The sequence below is a fragment of the Pseudonaja textilis genome, chromosome 3, assembly GCF_049901715.1.
Source record: "Pseudonaja textilis isolate UNSWEBS1 chromosome 3, rPseTex1.2, whole genome shotgun sequence".
Lineage (NCBI taxonomy): Eukaryota > Metazoa > Chordata > Lepidosauria > Squamata > Elapidae > Pseudonaja > Pseudonaja textilis.
In genome coordinates, this window is record NC_141992.1 from 67,096,450 (window position 1) to 67,120,714 (window position 24,265).

Genomic DNA, 24,265 nt, shown 5'->3' on the forward strand with positions numbered 1-24,265 from the left:
TTTGGCTAATCTCAAAAAAGCTAATCAAAATTGGACATAATCAGAGGCCATAATGAAGTAATAGGCTATAGGCTAAATTGAGGAGCTGAAAAACAAATCAGACATTATGACCAATGGCAAATCACATTGCTATTGCCAGTAAAATGAAAAAAAAAATTAGATTCTATGCATTTACAAGCTATAGAATTTGACTCTAAGGTGACTTAGAAGGCATCTACAGTATAAGATTGGACAATCAGGTGCCGAATTAAGTTTTAGTAAGGGAAATGTCATGTTACAGAATTGCTGTGAATCAAACCTTAACATGGTATATTTATGCATCTATCTTTCCCTTCATTTATCTATTTATCTTCTTTCATTCCTTAATTATTTGTAGCACAAATGTCAGTGCACCTAGACCAAAGCATACTTCTCAACTGATTCTGAATGAACAAAAATAAAGGTAATGACAAAATGCAATGGAAAACAATATCTACCACTAATATTTGAACTGACAAACATTTGACGTGTCAGATCAGACCCTGTTGCATTAAAAAAAAAATCAGTAAAATAAAAATACATTATGTCAGATTTGATTAAGGTGTATTGTTTCAGTTTTATAAAATTAGATGGATCCTTCTTGAATTTGTGACCTACAGTAAGTAAGAGATAAACTACACATAAAATACATTTCACCTTATCTTCCTATATAGAAGACTCCTTCCTGCTTCCTAGATAATGCGTATTGCGAAGCAGCTCTTTTGAATAATATGCACAATCCCATTATGGAATTATAACAATGCAGAACAATTTGTGGAGAATTAGTGCACAACTAGAGCATAATTAGTGCAAAACTGTTACAACTTTTGGAGAAATACACATTCTGGTAGACAGTTTGCTTTCAGTCTGTACCTGAGAAAATTGAATTAGGTCATTATTCACAACAAGGATTGACAACTTTTCTTGAGTGGGAGGGAGGGTTTCCAGTTCCTCCTTTCCCATAACTTGGTCCAGATCAGCAAGATCATTGGGAATTGGAAGAATTTCATGAAAGATCAATAATATTATATGAATATTATATGAATTTTTCATGTTAACATTATATTAGGTTTCACAATATTTCAGTTACCATTGAAATGGTTACATGAATAAATATGGGGAGAAAACCTGGAAAAATTGTTTTGAAGCAAAAGATTACAAGAAAGGTGTTTTATTCGTGGCAATATGTGTTACAAAGCAGCTTCATCAAAGAAAGAGAGAAAAATAATACACACTTTAAAAGACTTTAAAATTAATATTGATAATTCTTTCAAAAGGTTTTTATTTGAATTTCAGATGAATGCAGAAATGTAATAGAATGGAATTAAAGTTACTGAACAATAGAAAGCATTGTTCATCCTTACTTCCAAAGCACATTGCTTCAGTCTTTATACTTAGGTGGGCTAGGAATGATACAGAATCAAGTGATTCTGTCCATTTAGTGTCATTTATCACAAACCTGAATGTAAATTATTGGAATAAAAGGAAAAAATACATTTTCCCACTCAAAAGATAAACATTTCCTTTCTTAAGGCATCCAGGCTTTAATCAATGGCCATTTATTTGTTTTTATTCCTTCCTTTTTTCCAGTGGTGGCATTCATGTTTTTTATTACCGGTTCTGTGGGCGTGGCTTGGGAGGCGTGGCAGGGGAAGGATACTGTCAAATCTCCAGTCAGAGGTGGTATTTGCTGGTTCTCTGAACTGCTCAAAATTTCCACTACCGGTTCTCTAGAACTGGTCAGAACCTGTTGAATACCACCTCTGCTTTATTCAATTTGTATATTCAAAGGGAGTACACTAAATAAAATGTTACATTCAACAAGAACAAAATTAAAAGATATTTAAAAAAAACAATAAAAACCCTGATAGAGATGCTTCCAAAGGCAGAGATAAACAGAGGTCACCACAAATTCTCTGAATGATGCACTCCCCACCCCTTTTTAAAAGATGCCAGATATTGAATAGGGTGTCATCTGGTTCAATATATTCAAAATGGGAGAAAAAATCCTTCAGATAGTCCTTAACTCATTTCAGGATTTAAAGGGTTAGGATTCATATTTACCAAGAGCAGCAACAGAACACTTTTCAACCTATTAAGTATTGATTGGAGTACCATCCACCTAATACTAGCTAATGTGCTTAGAATTTTGATATAAGCAAAATATTTTATATTTATGTATTATTTAACATAATTGAGTTAACTTAATCTGATCCACTTCCTGTCAGGAAAGGTAAGTTAATGAGAATTAAAACATTCTAACTGTGCATGGTCCCACGCTTCTATCTCTGTATTCTATGGTAAAGATAATGACAGAGACTGGCAAAGTGGCCACTATCTGCACATATTTCTGACATTTCAGAAGATTATGTCAAAGAGTAATTAAAACAGGTTTAGGACAACCCCAGGCATAATGCAGAAGTGGCTGGTATGAAATAAAGAATATTCCTACAATTATAATATCAGTGTATTATTCTAATACTTTGGATCCTATGGGAACTCTACATTCTTTGTAGATTTGGCCATTTTTGTAGAATTCTTTGGCATTTTGATTGAACTACTCCTTATGGCCTTTCCAGGGCAGATGTAGCTGGGTATACTATTTCATGATCAGGTAGATTAGCATAATCTGCTTTACCTCAGGCTGCCTGTGGGGGTAATTCAAAAGTCCCAGCTAATAGCCAAAAAGACTGGTGCTAACAGTAGCATATATTAGTGATGTCCACAAGGTTTCTGATAAAGCTTCACAATGCTAGTATTAATAAACAGTATAATGGAGAGAAAGTTTCTTCCAATATTCACCTGGCATCATAACACTGGCAGCTGTAATTACCCAGAGATGCAATCTTCTATGATGTGGGAATCTTGACTAGTGAAAGGATTTTCTTTTGGACATTCAGCTGATGTTCATGTTAGGTTCATTTCAACATCTGATTAAGTTCTAGCTATTTACACAAGCCTTTGGGGCTCACTGACTCCAGCTTAGTGTAATTTAATTTGATTTTTTTAAAAAAAGTCTGTTTTATTTGACATTTAATATATTTACAGTAAAACTATTGAGCATAGAGAGAGTTGGGGCTATATTCTCTATATTTTTACTGTAATATTTATACTGAAGCTTTTTTCTCCCAGATTTTATCTTAAAGCTTTAGTTATAGTTTCCTGACACACATTTGCTATTCCTCCATTTTCAATCTTTTTAGGGTAGTAACTTTGCAACTAAAAAGATAAAAAAGTAAAATCTTTGGGAAATAAGTAAATAATATTAAAAACCACAACTATAGTGAATCAAAGAACTGAAAAACAAGAATAAATTATTTCAGGTTTCAAAATGTATGAATAAAGTCAAATCAAAATTGTAGAATTACAGTCTTACCTTTTTTGACCCTTAGCATTATTGGCTTTTCTTGAAAGAATTTAACTATTAAATTTCTTATAATCTTGTTGAAATAATTTATTCTTGTTTTTCAGCCCTTTGGTTCACTATGATTGTGTTTTGTTAATTTTATTTATCTACTGAGGATTTTACTCTTTCTATTTTTTTAGTTGGAGATTTGGTTTTCATAAAACACATCAGTTTGCTTCAATAGCAAAATACTGGTGCTAGTTTACTACCCTAGAAAGAATGAAAATGGAAGACTAGCAAATGTGTGTCAGAAAACTTCAGTTAGAATTAAGTGTTCTCAGTTTCCTTAACGTGATTATAAGAAAGTCAGTTTTCAGAATTGACTCCAAGTATGTTGTGTGATCATTCATAATCAGTCCAAGGGATAGATTCCTTTATATTTTGTTTTTAGGATCAATTTAATATAAGGAATCTTAACAACATTATTTCTACAACCTATTATATCTATAATGCGAATGTGTGCACAGATTTAACAGATGACAAATGCAGTTTAATATTCTTTCTGAAGTTATATTTTTAATTGCTAATTGATACATTATAAATAGTCTTCTCATTTATGAAAAATTATACACAGCTTAAAATACAAGGGGGGAAAAGTGAGAAGCAATAAACATCTGAAAACTAGAGTGCAAAACCTGCAACTATATTAAAAAACATTCACTTGAACACTTTCTTCCTATTATTCTTTTATGTGGACTTTTATCTGGCCTTTTTACGATCTATCATTCCTGAGTCTGAATGTCTTTTACAATGAGTATGTTGTAAGAACTGAAGTTTTAAAAAAAACAACCAAACAAAATAATAGTAGGAGTTGTAATACCCCTTACATGCTGCAAAAGTTTGATTTCTTTGGTTATGTTCATACAACATTTAAAAGACCTGTACAACCTGAAAATAAGTATTATGTCTATTCGTTTGCATTCTATCTACCTGGACGCTGTTCAGAATTTCTACATCCTTTACCAGAGTTCCATTTTCTATTTTGACAGGCAGTATTCCTATAGTATCTCATAAAGGTGACGTTTACTTTTAGAAAAATAGGACTGGGATTCTGTAGGTATACATGCAGATTTATGAGCCTCTCCTACACAAATAAAAATACAACCTATCAGAGGAACATGAAACTTATCAGAGTGATCCAAATTTCTCTTTCAATTCTTATTGTCTGCAGATTCTAAAATTGCGCACAAGAGAAGAGTAGCACTTCTTACGTGCAGTTGACCCCAATTACAAATCTGAAACTAATCTTGAAGGGTTTCTTCATCTATCCCGGGATAAATAGCACTGACTTTTGAGATTAGCTAGTACATGTTCTATTATCTACAACTTGAGCACTGTATAGAGGATTGTTGTTGTTTTTTTACATAGAAAATAGAGTTGTAGAAAGTCAAAACACTTCCTTTTCTCCATTTTATGTAAGAAAAAAACCTACACAAAAATTAAAGTGCTATTAACGATATCTTATAACTGACATTCTCTACAGAAAGTATTTCCTATTGTAGGATAACAAGCCATCACCATGTGAAGAAGAATTCAGTCCACTCCCCATTCAAACTTTCCAGTAAAATTAGATCAATTATGCACCAAAATAATCTTGGAGGCTTCCCATCACTTAGTGCTCAACCCTATTCTGACTCTTTTCTGTATGTCTGTCTTCCTTTTGTTTTAATTATGTTGTGTTCTCAATAAATCATAGGAGTTGATGTTATCCATACTCATTTATGATATTAACAAAGAAACAGTTTGAGAAAATTCACACACTTTCTGTATTTTGACAGTAAGCAAACAGCAATTATCCAAAGTACATAATTATACCATAATGCACTGAAGGAGAAAGTAGAAAAAAATTGAAAAGTGTTATTGAAATGAGGTTCTGACAGTGCCTATAATATTGAAACAATTGTTGCAGTCAATTAGCAGTCAATATAAAATTCAGCTGCATTCTTCTCCAAAGAAACACTGCTAACAATGTCTCTGTTTTGGAAATGTAAAGATCAATACATAGCAGCCAGGAATTCATATTTTATATCTGACAGTTTCTGTTTAGAAATTAAGAAGTAATAGGCATGCAGTTATGTGTTTGGATATTATTCCCACTAAGGACAAAATCAGCTGTAACTGTGAAGGAAAAAAAGGAATTGTTTTATTTAATTATTTTCCAAATTGCAAAGTCCATTTTCTTGTCTGGCAAGTGACTTATGGTGTCTAACAAAATTTAAAAAATATAGTTTGAGTATAAAAACACTAAAAATATGAAATTCTTGCAAACAATAAAACTAGCATCACATCCCAGACATAAACTGTTTCAACTCCTACCCTCAAAACGACGCTATAGAGCACTTCACACCAAACAACTAGGCACAAGGACAGTTTTTTCACAAACACCATTACTTTGCTAAACCAATAATTCCCTCAACACTGTCCAACTATTTACAAAGTCTGCACTACTATTACTATTAATCTTCTAATCACTCCTTATCACTCATCCCCTCCCACTTGTGACTGTATGACTGTAACTTTGTCACTTGTATCCTTACGATTTATATTGACTGTTTCCTCGTATGATGTGATTGCTTATTGTACCCTATGACTTTTATTAAGTGTTGTACTTTATGATTCTTGACTCTTGATGAATGTATCTTTTCTTTTATGTACACTGAAAGCATTTTCACTAAGACAAATTCCTTGTGTGTCCAATCACACTTGGCCAATTAAAAATTCTATTTTATTCTATTCTAGCAATTTAAAACATGTGAGAAGAAAAACACTCTTGCATTTTTCATAATCTGAGAGCAATGCAGGTAAGGAACTTTTTGGAATGCAAAAAATTCCTTGTGAAAACCAATTAATCTTTAAATGATCCTCTCTCAGATTTTAACAACTGTATAGGTTTATGATGCAAAAGATGGTTTCAGTCAAACCACAAGCTGTTTAGGAATTTAAAAGTTAGTGCCAGTATTATAAATACTGCTGGGAAAGCAACTAGCAACCTGTGCAAATCTTTCTGCACATGCCACTGTTAGTAATTTTCTAGTAATCCAATTGCCACATTGTACACCAACTGCAATTTCCAGACATGTTCGGGGGGAACAACAATGGTCATGACAATATGTAACACAATATAAATCTGTCAACAAATGCACTTGGCTCAGTCAGGATTGCAACTAGATTATTAGATACAACTGTGCAAAAGTTTCCCTTTCCACATCTGTCACTTGTGAATCCAGGACCAAGGAGTACTCTAAGTGTACAAACATATCTTCCAGATTTAGGGCATTTCCATCCAGAACAAGTAGAAGTTAAATAGATTTTCCTATTGATCCAAATAACCTTCATCTTGTCTATGTTTAATTTCAGTTCTTACTAGCACATTTAAACCATTACCAGAGTTAGGTAATATCCAAGAATGCCAGCTGTTTCCCTGGTGCTTTAAAAAGCCACCATATAGAAAGCCAGCAGTGGTGGTATGCTACAAGTTTGTGGTTTATCCAAACCAGTATTTAAAAATAAAGCCTCTGCCAATCAGCTGACAGGAGGAAAAAAAGCCTCTGAGATCTGCTGAGAGGAGAAAGAAGAGAAAAGCACAGGATTGGCCTTGTCACCCACCCCTGTGCTTTTCTTTTCTTTATCCTCTCAGCTGATTGGTGCTGCAGATCTCAGCTAGTGTGTAGAAAGCTGCGTGCACAATCACCAAACCAGTAGTGGAACAGGTAGGATCCCACTGCTGAGAGCCAGTATGATCCAGTGGTTAAGCACTAGGCTAGAAACTGTGAGTTGTGGTCTTGCTTAGGCATGAAAACTGGCTGGGTGGCCTTGGGCCAGTCACTTTCTCAGCCCAACTCACAGGGTTATCGTTCTGGAGAAAATAGAAGAAGGAAAGAGTATTAGATATGTTCACTTATTTATAAAAATAATAAAAGCAGGATAAAAATAAAAGTATTTTCTCAAGCTGTTTTGTCTAAACGTCTTAACTGTATTCTCTAGAAATGTAATGTTGGGAATTCATTTATAATTTTAGAGATCTTATAATGTTGCCTTTAGGCATAAATGGGCAAGTAACACAGTCCACCCAAAAGTAGGTACTGACATTTTCCCTACACCACGGAGCCAGTCCCAACCTGGACAACAGTTGGTAATCAAGTCAAAGGTTAAGGAAACAAGAAGTAGAGCCCACTTATCTCCATATATTTAAAAGCTACAAGATAAAAATTTGTTAAAAAAAATCAGGAAGAAAACAGTTGCCCATATTATATCCTTATTATCTGTTCCAATACCCGAGACACCCACATATGATTTGGTCTGTAAAGAGTAACACAGATTATTCAGTATGACCGCCAATTGTTATGATTTCTCCCCCACTAACATTCTGATGAAGGACATTTTGCACAGTGAGAACAAATAATATATTGAAATAGAACTTCAGCAACATCTCATTCTGTGTTTCATTTCTATGCTTAATGCCCCATCATTACTCAGCTACTAACAGAGATGGCCCTTGAGGTACAATTGCAATTATACTTGGCAACTGCAGTTGTTAAGTCATACTGGTTGTAAAACAGATCACCATGTAACTGGACCTGTTTTTACAATATTTTTCACAGTGGCCATTAAGTGAACACTGTGGTCATTAGGTTTTTCATTATGGGAAGGGTTTTGCTGGAAATTTGAGGTAAATGTTGCTTTCTGGCATAATAACTGTCATAAATTGTAGTCATAAATGCAGGCCAGTTGCTAAGTACCCACAATGGAGTGACATGACAGGGGGCCAATATTGGAATTTCAAAACCAAGTGGTAAGTAGCTTTTTTGGGAAGGGTGTCCATCATAGCTTTGATCGGGGTGGGATTCTACCAGTTCTGTCTGGGTCTACAGAACCGGTTGCTCTGAAGAGCAGCAAACACAGAGCCGGTTCTGTGTCTACTGCTATTTTGACCTACCCGCCCGCCCGGGCTCTTACCTGTCCTTTATTTTCTACTTTTTCCACCACAGCTGTTTTGCGCAGCACAACTGCGGTTGAAAAATCAGGAAAAAAAGGCTTTTCCAACTGCTGCGCACCCACACACAGCACTGCTCAGATGTCCGGGCAGCTCAGCAGGTCAGAAATTGCACTTGCGCAACTTGCACGACTTGCGCATGAGTGCGTGACGCAGAGCAACAGAACCGGTAGTTATACTGGTCGGATCCCATCCCTGGCTTTGATGGTTGCTAAATGACCGGTCATAAATTAGGAAGTACTTGTAAACTAAGGGCCTGATCTCCCTCTACCAAAGGGAAAAAGGTACTTAAAAGAAGCAGTGTCTTTTTGGCTGATTTTCTACTACTCCAGAGATTGTTCATGACAATGCACTCACATGGGGTTCCTCCATTTCAAATGACCAATGACATCCAAATGCATAATCATGTAATCCTAGAAATAAAGTGGTATATTAAAAATGAACCACAAATATCGGTATGTATATCAACAGAGTGTTGCTGATATTTATTTTCAAGGTCATATAGAATCAGCTATATCTTTAAAGACAAATGAGCCAGAGCCAGCATCCTCATTTTCTCTTCCGTATTCCATTTTTCCTAAATTCTTTGGTATTTCCCTGTAATGCCACGCGAATGAAGTATGCCACGTGATCTCAGTGCCATAAACCAAATTCATATATGAGATCTTGCAGAGGAAACCAATCCATTAACTGTATGTCCAACCAATTTCTGCCTCAGAATGAAGACAGGTTGTCCTTTGACCCTGAAAGTAGACTACTTGGACCAGACAATAGATAATGATGTGTCCTCCTTACCCTTATTTTGTAGGTTTCATAATAATAACCACCATTCAAACCATCACTCTCTTTTCTTACTTGGAAATTACCTTTTACTGTTCCATGCTATAATTTCCTTTATATTTGCAAGCTGTGGTGGAGATGTTCTATTTGTGCATTTATTGTGGAAGTAGAAAACCAAGGTGAAGAGGAAAAGTACATGACATAAAGAGGCTATATTTCCCTCCAGTAATTTTTATTATTATTTCATAAACTCCCCTCCAGGTGATCTTGGGCATCTCAATGAATATCAATCTTTGCACAGCAGGTTTTGATGAATACTCTAGCTCATCATGGAAAGAAGGGGCAAAAAAGTAATATAAGAGCTCTGGAAATATTAGTGGGCTCAGCATGTCAGGAATGTTTATTACCACTGAGCCATGAACAAGATACAGAGGTTCTTGCTCTCTCTCTTTTTCTTTTTTAGTGAAAAAGCTAGACAAAAATCAGTAGATGTGCCAATAATCACTCCAAATAAAATAGCTGAAAGAACTGAGGCTGCAAACCTACAGTTTATAAGGATACTAACTCAGATTTAGCATTTGTTCTCATTATGTTCTTTTTCTCAATTAAATATTGGCCTATGCATTTGAATGGTACAAGTGCTGAACTTTAACTTTATCTAATGTTTTGATTTTTATTTCACTGCTCTGGTAGCTTGGAAATTTTACTGCCTTCACAGCATGAATACACTGCTGAATCACAGAATTTTAAAAAAATCCAGTGAAATTTCTACACGGTGGTATTGATTTGTTTTGTTTTCTTTCCAAAAGTTTTCCTGAAATTATATTTTTTTAAGTAATAACCATGGCATTTTTTTTTTTTTTGCCAGAAACTGTGGTTGACATCCAGCTTCCAATAAAAACCTCCCATTGCAGACAATGGGTTCACTTAAGAACTACAATGCTTCTATAAAAACCACCTGAAAAATGTAAAATCATTCTAGCCACATGATGACCTGACTAGTATGAGATACAATTGTAATTCAAGTTCATTCATGGTCTTTGGTTGAGGACTATCTCTGCATTATGGATGCAAAACTGGCAAAACTTTCAGATTTCTAAACATATGCATTAATAAATGTTTTGAGACATAAAAGAAATGTATTTCATTATATAAATTATAAGCTTTGTATTTAACTCATACAGAAACTACTTTTATGATTGTAAATCAATATGTAAGCATAAACTACAATAATGTACAATAGAAATGGGAAGACCAAAAAGTATATTATTTTTTCTGCTTCTCAAACAGGAGAACAAATATCAAAACCAATGCAAATTAGCACAAACTAATGTCATCAAAAACACAATAGAAAACAACAGTAATAAATAGACAATTCAAAAGCTTAAGCCAACTTTGCCTTAATCTGGTAAAACCAGATGTAAATACCCAGGATTTTAATATCCATTGAACAATGCATTGCAACTGGCTAATTGCATTAACCATGAGAGAGAGTTTATTAATAATTAGACCACCACTAGAGCCAAAAAAAAAGAGATTTATTTTGCTTCCCACTCTGATGAGTCTTGGCAGAGAGAAAGATCTGAAAGGGTTTATTGTACCAGTTGTGTTAGGTGCAGGATTCCTTCCTGTAATTTAGTTCCATGGCAAGTAGGAAATTTAAGGAAATGTCTTATGTCTAGAAATGCATTGACGTCCAAAGCAGAGGCTACACAAATATTTCTATATATTTGAAATTGCTTGGTCTTCATTTGCAACTGAGCAACTGTACTCTGAAAAGCTCCACTTTTCTCTCTTTCCAAGAACCCCCATATAACCAGGCAAAGTTTATAAAAGGCCCTCTGGAACCATCTTTATCAACTCTGCAGCTTTGAAATGTGTGGATTTCAGTTTCCAGAATTCTCCAGCCAGCCATGCTCTAGAGCAGGGCTGTCAAACTCATAGCCCATGGGCCGGATGCATCACATGCTGGCCATGCTCACTCCCAATTTAGCAAAAGGGGGAAAATGTCCCAATATACCACATGATGCTGCCGTGGCAATGCAAGTTTGACACCTCTGCTCTAGAGCCACTGTTCTAGAGTCTTGATTATCTTTGTAGTCCAAGACAATCCCAGATGTCCTATCCCTTGTCTTCTAATTTTATAATTTAAATGAAAGAGGAATTGAATAGGTTACATTCAGAATTTTAGTTAATAGAATAATTCAAGCTTTTCTGTGCTGTGAATCTATAGTAGTCACTGAAAATCAACAGATACCTACAACATGTTCTTCCTTTCCACTAAGAAAAAAAATCCTTTCCTCTTCCCCTCAATCTACAGCCCTCCCTCCTCCCCCAAATTAAAACATCTCTTTCGCTTAACATGCAGCATAAGAATTCTAAAAGTTTGCTCTTTTTGCAATCCTTCCTGCACTTAAAATGGAAAATCAAGAACTGGAAGTAGGAAGAGTCAGACATACTCTCCAATGACTACAGAGACCAGGTCATGATAATCATTCTGTACAAGCTAGTTAATTCTGAAGCTCTGCAGAGTGTTGCAAATTGAAATTTTCCAGTCTCAAAAATAAATAAAATAAATCACAACTGCATCAAAGAGAAGACAAGGCAATCATGATGCAGAAGACATAGAGACAGTATTAACTGTGTGCTCGGAGGCTGCATCCATTTTGCAAATGAACTGGCAACCAACAGTGCTCTTAGGTATTCATCCTAGAGTACTAAACGGCAATTATTTCTAAATTCAAACTTGATTAGAACTAAAGTGGGTATAAAAGAGTTACACACTGCCAATCAGGTCATGGCTGATTTAGAATTGCCCACAACTGCCTGTAGCCATAGCCACATAGCAATATCAATAGCAATAGACTTATATACTGCTTCATGGATTGATGGACTTAACAACCTGGAGATGGGAGCAGCAGGCAAGCAGACTCTCTGCTGAACCAAGATTAACTAAGATTATTCTAATTATTACCTGCTTTTAAGGCTATTTTTCTATCATATCTTAGTCTTCCAATTTTTATTTTTATTTTTAAACCCTTTACATTTTTGAAATTTTTGCAGTGTGATCACTAATGTACTTCTAGTTATATTTCAGCTACGGTTTAGCTGTATTTTTAAAATTTTTAAAAAAGCCCGAGCTGGGCCTCAGTTGTAGGAGGGCCTTGCTGCTGCTTCTTTGTTGTTGTTGTTCTACAGATCTTACTCTTTTAGCTGGAAGTCTAGCAATGCCTAGCTTCGATGTGATTTCTCTTTTCTGATTTTTCTATTTTTATCCACTATTTTTATTATTTTATCATTTTTATTTACTCATGTTCCCTGCTCTGTCGGGAGGGCAGGATCCTCAGCATACTTGTGAGGAGCTCTGCTATTGTTTGCATTAGGACTTGTTTCTTCTTGACTCCCAATTCCTTTTCCTCTGGATTTAGGACTTGTTTCAGTGACTAGACTCTATGCTATATTATACAGCTCCTCCTCTATTGTGCTCCTTAATATAATGAAGACAAGGAAAAGCAGCAGATCTCTCACTGACCCAGTTCCTCAACCTTATCTGAAGCAATCCAAGATTGAGGACTTTGTTTTAGCTTGTCCTCTCGGTTTGAAAGCTCCTGCTCCCTTTTGTCTGGCTGCTGCTGGTTGTCGTGAGCTTCTGACGGTTGAGGGTGTCACCCCCCCGAGTTGAGAACAAAGGCTTATCTAAAACTACAGCCCCCAACCAATCCTTAAATGAGCCCACCCTTACAGAACTTTTGGCTCAGCAATGTTTCTTGGTTGCAGAAACTACAGCGAGCATACAGCTCCAGCTGGATAAAATATTAAGTACTTTAAACTACTTAGTTTCCTGGACCACCAGTGGGTGCCCTGGGTTGACCACTCAGCAGCCTGATGCGGTGGCAGGGTTCTCCCTGCCAAGCCTCAGCAAAAGCACTGGCCAACGTAACCCTACCAATAGTTTGAACTTTACATCTTCTGATGCAAACAGTCACCTGGTCTTACAGTCAAAACAGGTGGCCCTCATCATTAATCCCATTAATGGCAATTTACCTCATTGGGGTTCAACACAGCTGGCAAGGGGCCATATATTACAGTTATTGGGGCTAAAAGCTAATGATTTGAAGAAGGTTGAACTTTTACCCTCTCCTGAATACTTCACTAGAGTGCTACTCAGTTTTGACAACTCTAACACCCCCAAACTATTTTTCAGAAGAGGATCCCTGTTAAGATCCCTTGGCATTCTGCCAAGAAGAGTCTTCAAAGATGTGTCGATTAAGCCACTCTTGAATAATCGACAATTTGTGAGTGGCAGGAGATTTATTGCTCCCAAAAGATCCTCAGCAGCACATATTAATGTGCCTTGAATGCCATCTTGGATACTACATCACATACTAATTATACACCTATTCCCACAAAACCTTCAGTTGGCGTCCTCTCAGATGGTAGCCTGACTATTCTTCCTACAACTGGTCAAATTAATCCCCCGCAGCGAGTAACATCTTACCAGGAAGCTTCCTTTGACTCGATCAGCTGGGAAGAAATGGCCCCAAAGGAAGCTACACCAGCCCAGGGCACCCAAGATTCCTTAGTAAATAAGCCCCAGGTCAATGCCTCTGGGATTCCATCTATTTATGAGACTGACTTATGTCAAGACAATTTCTGAAACCAGAAGGAGACACAGCCCTTTGACTCCTTTTGTGCGCTTCCACAACCAAAAGGACCCAAAACATAAAGTGTCTGGATGCAGTTAAATCCAAGCTCTGGAGTCTTTCACTACCTGATAAGGATTCCCTTGGACTCCAGGGAGTCTCTACTGATTTACCAATGGAAGCTCCCTTGGCGCTTTCTCCAGAATGTCTAATTCGTAAATTTGAAGATCCAGGGCTACTTCAAACTTCATCTGTTGATGCTGCTGAGTACTTGCCAGCTAAGCAACTAATTAATGCCACAAGTACGAACTGGAGTGTGTTTAGAGCTTTATAGCCCTATGAACAAGGCTCCCCTCCCCTCCCTCCTTATCTGGATTTGCCTCCTAAGAGGATGACCCTGCCACTTAACAACGGGTGTATCTTTTCAGATACGAAGGGCGCTCTGGAAAAAAATAATCACACAGAATGACTATTAAATCTGGCAAAAAACAAAACAAAACCCTGCACACTTAAGTGCCTTTCGTGGAACATAGCAGGTTGGAGGAGAAGGTGTGGTACCACAGAATTTGCCAACTATATTCACTCATTTGATGTGGTCCTGCTTCAGGAGACCTGGGCATGCAAAAAGATATCCCTTACAGGGTTTACAGTCATTTCCTTGGCCGCCACCAGACAATCTATGACAGGAAGGCCTAAGGGTGGTCTAGTTTGCTTGGTCTCTACTTCTTTGAAAGTGGAGACAGCGGAGCTGCCCCCCTGTGGCTCTTTAGGTACGGCACTCCTAATTAAGAGAGGATGCAGCAAACTGTTAGTGTTCAATGTTTATCTTCCCCCAACGAAGAGGCAAGCTGATACTAAGGCTCAATGGGGCGTGCTGGAGAAGTACATTACTTGTATGGAAACTAAATTCACAGTGCTGTACATCCTTATAGGGGGCAACTTTAATGCCCGATTGGGAGTCCAAGTTCCCCCATCGATGGAGGCACTCTACTCCCAAGAAAACCCTCCAGGCGACAGGACACTTGGTTTCAGCCAGACATTCTAAGGATGAATTAACAAATTTTGCTGGCATTCAGTTAGCCCTTTTAGCAGCCCAACACAATAAGATAATTCTTAATGGGAGTACCCTAGGTGATCTAGCTGGTGAGTTTACATGGGAATAGTGTTATTGATTTTGTGCTGGTATTTCAGCTTCTTAGAAAGGCAGTCCGTGCTTTTTATGTGGAGTGCCTTACGGAGAGCAACCACTACCCCCTGGTTACAATCAGTGGGCTTTCCTCAAATATACATCTCCCTAGGGGTCCCCAGATATTAGATCCCTATGTGGCCTTGTATACAAGGAGGATCAAATGGTCCTCTAATACTGAAAGAAAGTTTCACTCCTTTTTTCGTCTCCGGAGTGTCTCAGCTTATATAATCAGGCCCTAACAAGTAGTGGCCCAGGGACAATCTCGGCCTTTGAATCATTAATTAATAGTGTTCAAAGGGAGCTAGGAGCCATCCATAAGCCAAGTGGTCCATATCATTCAAGAAGTAATTTTTAGTTTGACAAAGAGTGTCTGATGCTCAGGAATCAGATTAATCAGGTTTACCTGCTCTATTGTAATCGAGGGGATAAATGCCCACCAGAGGACTACTACCGCTTGAAGCGGGAGTATAAAGGACTAATTGCTAAGAAAAAGAAAGCTAAAGAGAGAGAAGCGGGATCTACTTCTCTCCATCCAGCAGAAGAACACTCAATTATTTTGGCAAATTGTTGCCAGCTCCTTGCCAGGTCATCAAGAACTCCCTCTCTGCTGCATTTCCAAGAAAGATTGGGAAAACCATTTCTTGACAATTTTCCAGGCATCAACAAGTTTGACCATGCTTGGGCCACAGCTGCCTCCTGCAGTTCCTGACTGGCAACCCATGACTCATGCTGAGATAACCGAACTTATCTCCAAACTCAAATCAGGCAAAGCCCCTGGTCCTGATGCTATACCCACTGATCTGCTAAAATCCAATCCCGAATGGTGGATTCCTCTCTTAGCAAGACTCTTCATGCATATCAATACCTCTGGCAGGATCCCTACCTCCTGGACCTTAGCAATTATTGTTCCAGTTTTTAAATGAGGAAATAGGAACAATCCAGCTGACTATCACCCCATAAGCCTGCTCTCCATCATTGAAAATTATATGCTAAATATCTCCAATGTAGACTCCTCACTTGGGTTGAGGAGTCCAATATTATTGGTGCTGAACAGATTGGGTTTAAAGCAAGCTGTGCTACACTGGACCACTGTTTTGTCTTAGCGCACCTGGTCAATAAATATACTACCATACCCGGTGGCAAACTTTTTACTGCTTTTATTGACCTAAAGTCAGCATTGACTCAATCCCTAGGGGACTGTTGTGGTCTAAACTGCTCAAAAGTTCTATCAATAGACATCTTCTGTTCCTAATTAGATCCTTGTACAACCAGGCCTCTAGTCAGGTCAGCTGTGGTTTGCAGGGAGAACTTTCTAATCCTATCTGATTAAGAACGGAGTAAGGCAGGGTTGTGTTCTGGCTCCTCTTGTTTAATTTATTCTTATCTGACTTGGCCTTTCACATTGGATGTATTGAGTCCCACGCCCCAAAGCTGTCAACTACAAAGATCCTGCTTCTCCTTTATGTTGATGATGCGGTCCTCTTTTCATTGTCAAGGCCACATCTGAAAAGATTACTTTCTGCATTTGGGTCTTACTGTGCTGAGAACCATTTGTCCATTAATTATGACAAATCCAAAGTATTGGTGTTTTCTAGAGCCTGGAAATTGTATAACTGGGCTATCAATGGTAATGCTGTTAAGCAGGTTTTCCATTTTAAGTATTTAGGTATTCAATTTCAGAACACCGGTGCTTGGACTAGGCATCGAACCCAGGTGCTGAATTTAGCCTCCTGTAGTCACCAGCAGATTTTAAGATTTTTTTATACCAAAGGAGGCCAGTTTATTCCTTCTACTCTGCAGATTTACAAAGCCAAAACTTTGGCTCAAACTCTTTACAGAATTCCTATATGGATACGGGGCTTCAAGAATTGTATTGAAAGAACCCAGGCTGTCTTTCTCAGAAAACTTCTGGGTCTTCCTCCCTGTGTTGGTTTTGCTCCGATGTACCTGGAACTGGGCACTCGATCAGTCGAATGTATGCCATGGATTAACACTTTTAAATGGTGGTTTCGGGTGCTCTTTCTGGCAGTTCCTGGTAGCTACCTCTCCCTGGAGTTTGCTGACTCTCATATTTCTCATTGGGAGAGGGAGCTGATGAAGAAATTACACCTGCTAGGTTTTACGGGGGATGTCCTGGGAGATTATGGCCTTAAGGACGCCCAATTTAGGGTAGTCCAATGGCTTGTGGACATTGACTTGCAATATCTATGAACCAGAGTCAACAAAACTTGCTCTCCTGTGATCTTCAGCCAATTTAATAATTACGGACTGAAGATGGCTTCCTATTTTTACACTCTAACCATTCCCAAGTATAGAAGAGCTTTCTCCCTAGCTCGCTTTAATGTCTTGCCCTCAGCACCACTGGATGGGTGATTTAAGAGGCTCCCGATTAATGAGCGGCTATGCCCCTGTGACAGAGCTGAGGTTAAAACTGTGGAGCATGTCCTTTTATATTGTCCTATGTATAACGCAGGCAGATCTAAGTTACTGTCTCTCCTTGAAACAGACCCTTCTAGACCCAATGTTAGTAATTTGTTCTTGTATTGTCTAGGGGATGGCTCCTCATATATCACTTCTCAGGTTTCCAATTTTTTTTTAAGAGCTGTAACCATCAGAGGAGAATGCTGTAATTCCCCGTAGTCAAGTTTTTGGTGACCAATTGTTCATAATTAATTTTCCAATGTTCTTTTGTTGTACTTGTGCTTTTGTCTGTGACCGCAAATTATTATTATTATTAATACTAATAATACTAATACTACTACTAATAATAACAATAATAATAATTATATACTGCTTCATGATGCTTTATAGCCCTCTCTAAACAGTTACAAAGTCAGCATATTGTGCCCAACAATCTGGGTCCCCCCTTTACCAATCTTGGAAGGATGTAAGGCTGAGTCAATCTTGAGCCAAAGAGAATCGAATTGCAGTCAGTCAGCAAAATTAGCCTGCTGTACAGCATTTTAACCACTATGCCACCACAGCTCTTACATACCTATTTTGCAAAGGGGTTGATGGGTAAGTTGGGTTGCATATGGCTGTAAATGGGCAATCATTTACATTCTCCCAAGTCCTAGCTGTGTGCTATGCGGAAGTGCATGCACTGTGTGCTGATTGGTTGATCAGCTTCCCGCTGGGAGGTGGGGAAACACAAGGCACATTCAAGCAAGAAATCTTAAAATTCACTGGCACATAAAATGAACACCTATGCAATCATCCCCAAATAACAGTCGCATACGTTCTCTCAGTGGCAATGCCAGAGACTCATCACTTGAGACTTTCAAGAAGAGATTGGACTACCATTTGTCAGAAATGGTGCAGGGTCTCCCGCTTGGGCATGGGGTTGGACTAGATGACCTAGAAGGTCCCTTCCAACTCTGATTATCTGTTATCTGTTATCTGTCTGCACTAGTCTTCATTTGGAGGGACACGGAGAAACTGGGGCCTCACATTTGGATACTTGTCAATTTTTAGTTTTAAAAAGATCCATATTTTTTTTTTATTTTTGCATCATATTTGCAATTTCATCTGGACCTTTCAAAGGGCTTCCAGTTTTGTAAATTTATTATATATAATTCTTATTTAGCCATTTTTTTTCCTTTTAAAAGCATTTAAATTATATGGCAATCAAATATTTCTTACCTTTTGGCAATTCTTTTCTACACTGATTTGCTGAAAACCATGTTCTTTTACTTTATGACAATTGGGAAGTCCAGTGTATTTTTCTCAGAATTAAAGGTATGTTTAACTAGACCACTCTGTTGCCATAGCAGCCAGTACTTTACAAGTACTGTCAGAATGTACCATGTTTGCACTGCTTTGTTACTTGAACTACTGTATAAGCATTTTTTGCAATTTACTGTGAAGCAATACTTTCAATAAATCATTTTTGTATTGATTGAAAAAGTTAAATAAGAATAATACATATTTACTTGGTTACTTGACAGATTTTTGGAAAAACTTCAGGCTTTCTTGTTCAACCATAAGTGTATGCTTATGTAATTAACAGGACATTCCATAATTATTAAAAGGATCTGACATTAATCAGAAGAGCTCTGCAAAATATTTGGAAGAGGTGCCTTCCAAACTGCACTTTGTCAGCAACTGAATGCTTGACAAGCTGTTCAGAGACCTTCTCTATCTATCTGCATATGTGTGGGCAGATAGAGATTCTTTCCTTCAAGGGATTCCCAAAGAAGTACCCTTCTGAATGCTTTGCACTAACTATTTATTGTATATGAAATTAGCCATTTTCAGGGTAAGAAAAAAACTTCTTCAGAAAAGACTTAAATGAGTAATTGATTATGAGGTTAACAAAACTTATTTCATTTTCTGTGATGTTGTTCCCCATGTATTGTAAAGGACAGCATCAGCAATGAATAGTTCGGGAAAAATCCAGTGTTATGGTCTGCTTCTACTCTCTTAGTCTTTATTCTTTGAGGATTTCCATACTAGCAATGTATGCTCTCATGTAGCTATTGGTGACTAAAGTAACAAGCTTCATATCACCCAAAATAGAAAGTCTTCTATTTTGTCAATAAACATCCAAAGAAGTTAACCCAAATGTGATGAATGCCTTTTTTTAACTGAATACACTTTGTTCCTTTGTACATATCAGAAAACATGTCACTATGAAACTGGCCATTCCATTTCCTTTTGTAACAGACCAGATATCTCTATCTATTATCTATTTATCCATCCATCCATTTATTTAAAATTATATGCCACCCATGTGAAAAGCAAATCTTTATTTAGTAATTTATTTATTAGACGTTTAACCTGGGACAATCCTAGGATTCTTGGCAGTTTACAAAAATAAAAATATCCACAGTATAATAATAAATGCCAAGATATTGAACCCCACCAAAACATTGCCATTAGTTTTAAATTAAAATAATCTCCCAAGAGCAATGATGGTGTTATTTTAATCAACAACCCTCTGAAAAAACCATGAACAGCTTTTCCAGTCATATATGCATTGTTAGATACATAGTGTCTTTACTTTATTATCTGATCAACTATTCTGTTTCATTATATTTTTTAACATGGTTCCAAAACCTCTGTGGCACTTTGCATATTTTTTCCTACAAACAATTGTCACATCTCCTTTCTTTATTTCCACTTTCTATTCATTCTGTTGGGAGATCAAGCAATCAAATATCTTTCATACTAGACTCATATTTTCCTCTGGCAATTCTACTTTCCTTCCAGTTTAAAATTAGATTGATTATATTTTCATTGTCCAGTATAAATCCTACAACTATGATCTCCAAGATTAGATTTCGTACTTCAGATTTATTGTATCTTTTTTCACTTTCCTAGGTATACACATCAACTTTTCTTTCATTTCATTTTACTTTCACTCATTTATTAGTGCTCTTTACCATTTAATCCTCTTACATTCTAAGTAAAATATCTCTGTATTACATGATTATCGCTAATTGGACTCATATCTATTTATCTCGGCCACCCATTGTGGTTCTGGTCAATTGAGATTTTCACAGAATAAATAACACAAAAAATTTGTAGACTAGGTAACAAGTCTGAATTATGCCAATGCCAAAAAATAGTACAAGTCCCTGAATTATGGATAGAGGCCAGTATGTCAAAAACACAACCAAAGACAAGTTTTATTGTAAAACTATTTTGTGCAGGCAAGGATCTGTAATATAGAGACTGTCCTGGAAGGCAGCATACCGTTGCCTGCAGCCCAACGACATGGAGATGTATCTATTATATGACATACCCTCAACCCTTGTAATAATTTTCAGTTACAAAGTAATTTAAAGCTAGAACACTTAATAGGCGCCACTATCAAAAGTATCTGCTATACTTTCGCTTCACTTTTTAGCTAGCTTGAATTTTAAAGAAAACAAAATTGATGAGCATCCCTGAAGTGAAGCAATACCATGGTATTTTAATGTTCAACAGAGTTACACAAAAATGAGCCTCTCAATAGGCTGTAAAACAGTAGTATGTTCTGCCACATTCAAGAACAAAACAGATATATTTGTTCCTCTGGGTAAAAAATGCAGAGTACTGTGCAGATAATGATTCATCTGGAGTCTGGTCACAATCCAGTGGACTGATTTTAAGAAATTTTCTTTATTCTAATATGTAGAATGGTGCAACAACTCTCTTAACTGTGGTACATGAACAATCTTTGATGCTGAAGTCTACAAAAAGAAATTCCAGACAGGTTCCTGGAGATCGCCATTGGGGGTAAGGAACAAATATAATGCTACATAAGAGCAGAAGTATTATTACAAAGAAGGTTTTGTTGTTGTTTTAAGTGAAATTGAATTATACGATTGCCTGTGGAAAAGTGTTTAAAAAGAGGATAGAGAAGTTTTTGTGCTGCCTTACTTAGAACAGTGTTAAAACAGCAGTATAACATTGACAAGGTTACCCAAGGCTCAAAGTAAGTCAACATGTTTTGTATGCATATTAATGGATAATGATTAACACTAGACCAATTTTGACATATTCTTATAATTTCAAGCTTTAGTATCTTTCTCCAGCTTTCACCTATATGTGCTTGAGAAGAGTTCAGCACTATTTAAGGATTTTTTTCTAACCTCCTATGGGCAACTTGACACATTTACAAATGGCACTTTTTAATTCCATTCCATCTGTGAAATTCACCAAAGCCTTGTTAATTAAGACTCATCTATTAAATCAGCTGTTAATATCTTTTTATGTGTACTGTTGTCTTTTGAAGCACAGTTATCAATATGGCAGAAGTATTTTTTGATGATAGCACCTTGCTCCAGTAGTTTATTTCTTCTCCTAACTTCTGATACTCTGACAGTTAAAGGAATTTCTTTTTAAACAAGTATTTGACTGTATTTTGCTTAATTTGTTTTTACAGATTGTTTTTATATTCCTCTTTTCTACAGCTTTTAGCTTGCTATAGTAGTGTTTCAGGAACCAGTCACAGCTTTATCAGAGGTCATAGTTTTTCTCTTTTTTATAGAGCTTGTATCTTGAACAATTCAGGAGGGATTATTTATTATTTTTGCAGGGGAAAAGCACACTAGATATTTAAATTAAATCATTAACAAAACATTCTATATTAAGCTAATTCATCCCTAATAACATAAAAACCTAGCTAAATATGTTTACAGCACCTCTTATTAGATGGTCTATTCTTCACTCTTTCTCTGTTTGTTTATAATAATAATTGTTTTTTAATCAAAGATATTGATGAATTGATTTGATCAGATTTATGCCAGCTGCAATTAACTGGACTCTAGGAAGTCTGTAGAGATTCTCAGTCATTCAGGTCATGGTTGTCCCAATGGTGCTTTTTCAGCAGGCAAATAGACTTTCTTGTTACTGTTATTTTTTAAGATGTTTTGCTTCTCATCCAATAACCTTTTGCAGCTCTCACAGGATAGTGGGTAATGGAAGGATTTATATTCCTTGCAAACAGCTGGTCATTTGCATCATTTTAGAGGATCATTAAAGCACTTGGAGGTTTATCTGTATCCTCAGGGTCACCTGAGTAGTACTCCTGATTCCTGTAGTCTGCAATTTTTTTCCTCTGGAAATCCATTCCTACCATTCAAAGGGTGTCCATCCCAAATTGCATAGCTAAAAGTCTGTAGAGATTCTCAGTCATCCAGGTCATGGACTCTAAGAACTTTCATGTACACAATAAAAGTACAGTTAAAATAGCCACAGTCATAATAAAAATAAACATCAAAGATTCGTAAACCAAACTATGTCTCAAACAACCATCAATGTAAATCCTCCATAAGCTTTTAGCAGATTGTGGAGACCTAACAATGAAAAGGCAGGAACAATTTCTACAGAAATCCTATTCCCCAAGATAGTATTTTATAAGGAGTTTTCAGTGGCCATGAAGTCAGGGAGATTGAAGAGTGTAGAAACCATTTTTTCAAAATGACTGTACCTATCTTGGGGAATAGCTTCTCTCGGGTGGAGATGATGTTCCTAAAAGTCAGTTACCAGCACTTTGTATTACATTTGGGAAGCCAATAAAAAGTCAATGCAGGTCCTGAAGCTCAATATAATATGCCCATGGTTGTGAGTTTCAGCCAGTAATTGGATTGTTCTGTAATAGACAAGCATAAGCTATTAATGTAAGATCTCCCTACTTCAAGTAATGCCACAACTGATATACCTAGCCAAAGCAGGGTAAAGGTTCTTATGGTTATGACCTCTGCTGCCAATAAGGCAATAACAATTAATCCATAAAGATCTTCAATTCCAGATGGGCCATCCTGCTGAAAAACCACACTAGAGTTGTGCCAAAACACAAATAGCTATCCCATCTCATTTAGCTTCAGCTAATTTTATCCCATCTAGACCCTGTGTCAAGATGTCGATAGTATCCCCTGAGCAAGAACAATGTTAAACAGCAGGGAAGTGAGGTCCAAACCTTACTAAACCTAACCTTACTAAACACCTTAGGTTAAAATTGCCCAGTAAGAAATTAGGACTAAAGTTTTTAGCACCTTTCCCCATAGTGAAAGTGATTAATCCAGTAATTGTCCAAATCACCCTCCTTTTAATACTAGGGTGTACACTTTGTCTGAAGGTACTTGGGTAAAAAGTTGGGATGTAAAAGCAGATACACTAGTGAAGCAGTTTTGTGATAAATTTACAGACAAACCAAAGGGTCCTCCTGGGGGGAGGAGGAAAGGTGGTTAAATTGGTTTTTTTGATGACAAAATTAACCCCCTGTTTTTTTCTCATTCCAGGACGTGATTTTCTCCTGGGGGGGTGGGGGGAGCTTGTCAGCCTTGGAAGCCATTTTTACTTAGAAGCTTTGAAGCTGCCACATTTAATGCCTGCAAATTTGGGAGGGAGGATTTCATAGTGAGGTGGAAGATTAGACTCAACAACATTCTTTCTCAGAGAGTCAAGGACAAGGTACCCTGCACCTGGAAAGGAGTGTCTGGAGGATTATCTCCAGTTGGAACAACGATTTGATTGGGCCATGTGATGGATTGATGGGTGCAGGGGATGGATCTTTGATTTTCTTTTGGGAAGGGAAAACCCAGAACTCTCAGATTTGGGTTTTCCCAGATGTGCCAATATGACAATTCTAATAAAATGGAACTTTGAGAAAATGCTTGTCTTGGAATTTATTGCTTTGGAGTTGGTTAGTTGGAAAGTTGGCAAGCAGCCAACAATCCAATCTTTCCTCCTTTGTTATAGCCAATTGGAAGTACCGACCAAGGAAGGAGTTTAAAATAACATCTCTA

General features: G+C 37.0%; 1 protein-coding gene and 1 long non-coding RNA gene across 3 annotated transcripts in view; one reads left to right on the top strand and one right to left on the bottom strand.

Moving 5' to 3' along the window:
- NEGR1 (neuronal growth regulator 1) overlaps positions 1-24,265 on the bottom strand; it is a 529,658-nt gene that overhangs the window by 309,837 nt on the left and 195,556 nt on the right. The window lies entirely within an intron of this gene.
- LOC148126154 (uncharacterized) lies at positions 421-24,124 on the top strand. The gene is made up of 3 exons (XR_015742893.1): positions 421-442; positions 21,151-21,251; positions 23,759-24,124. It is a non-coding gene; the product is annotated as an uncharacterized LOC148126154 (long non-coding RNA).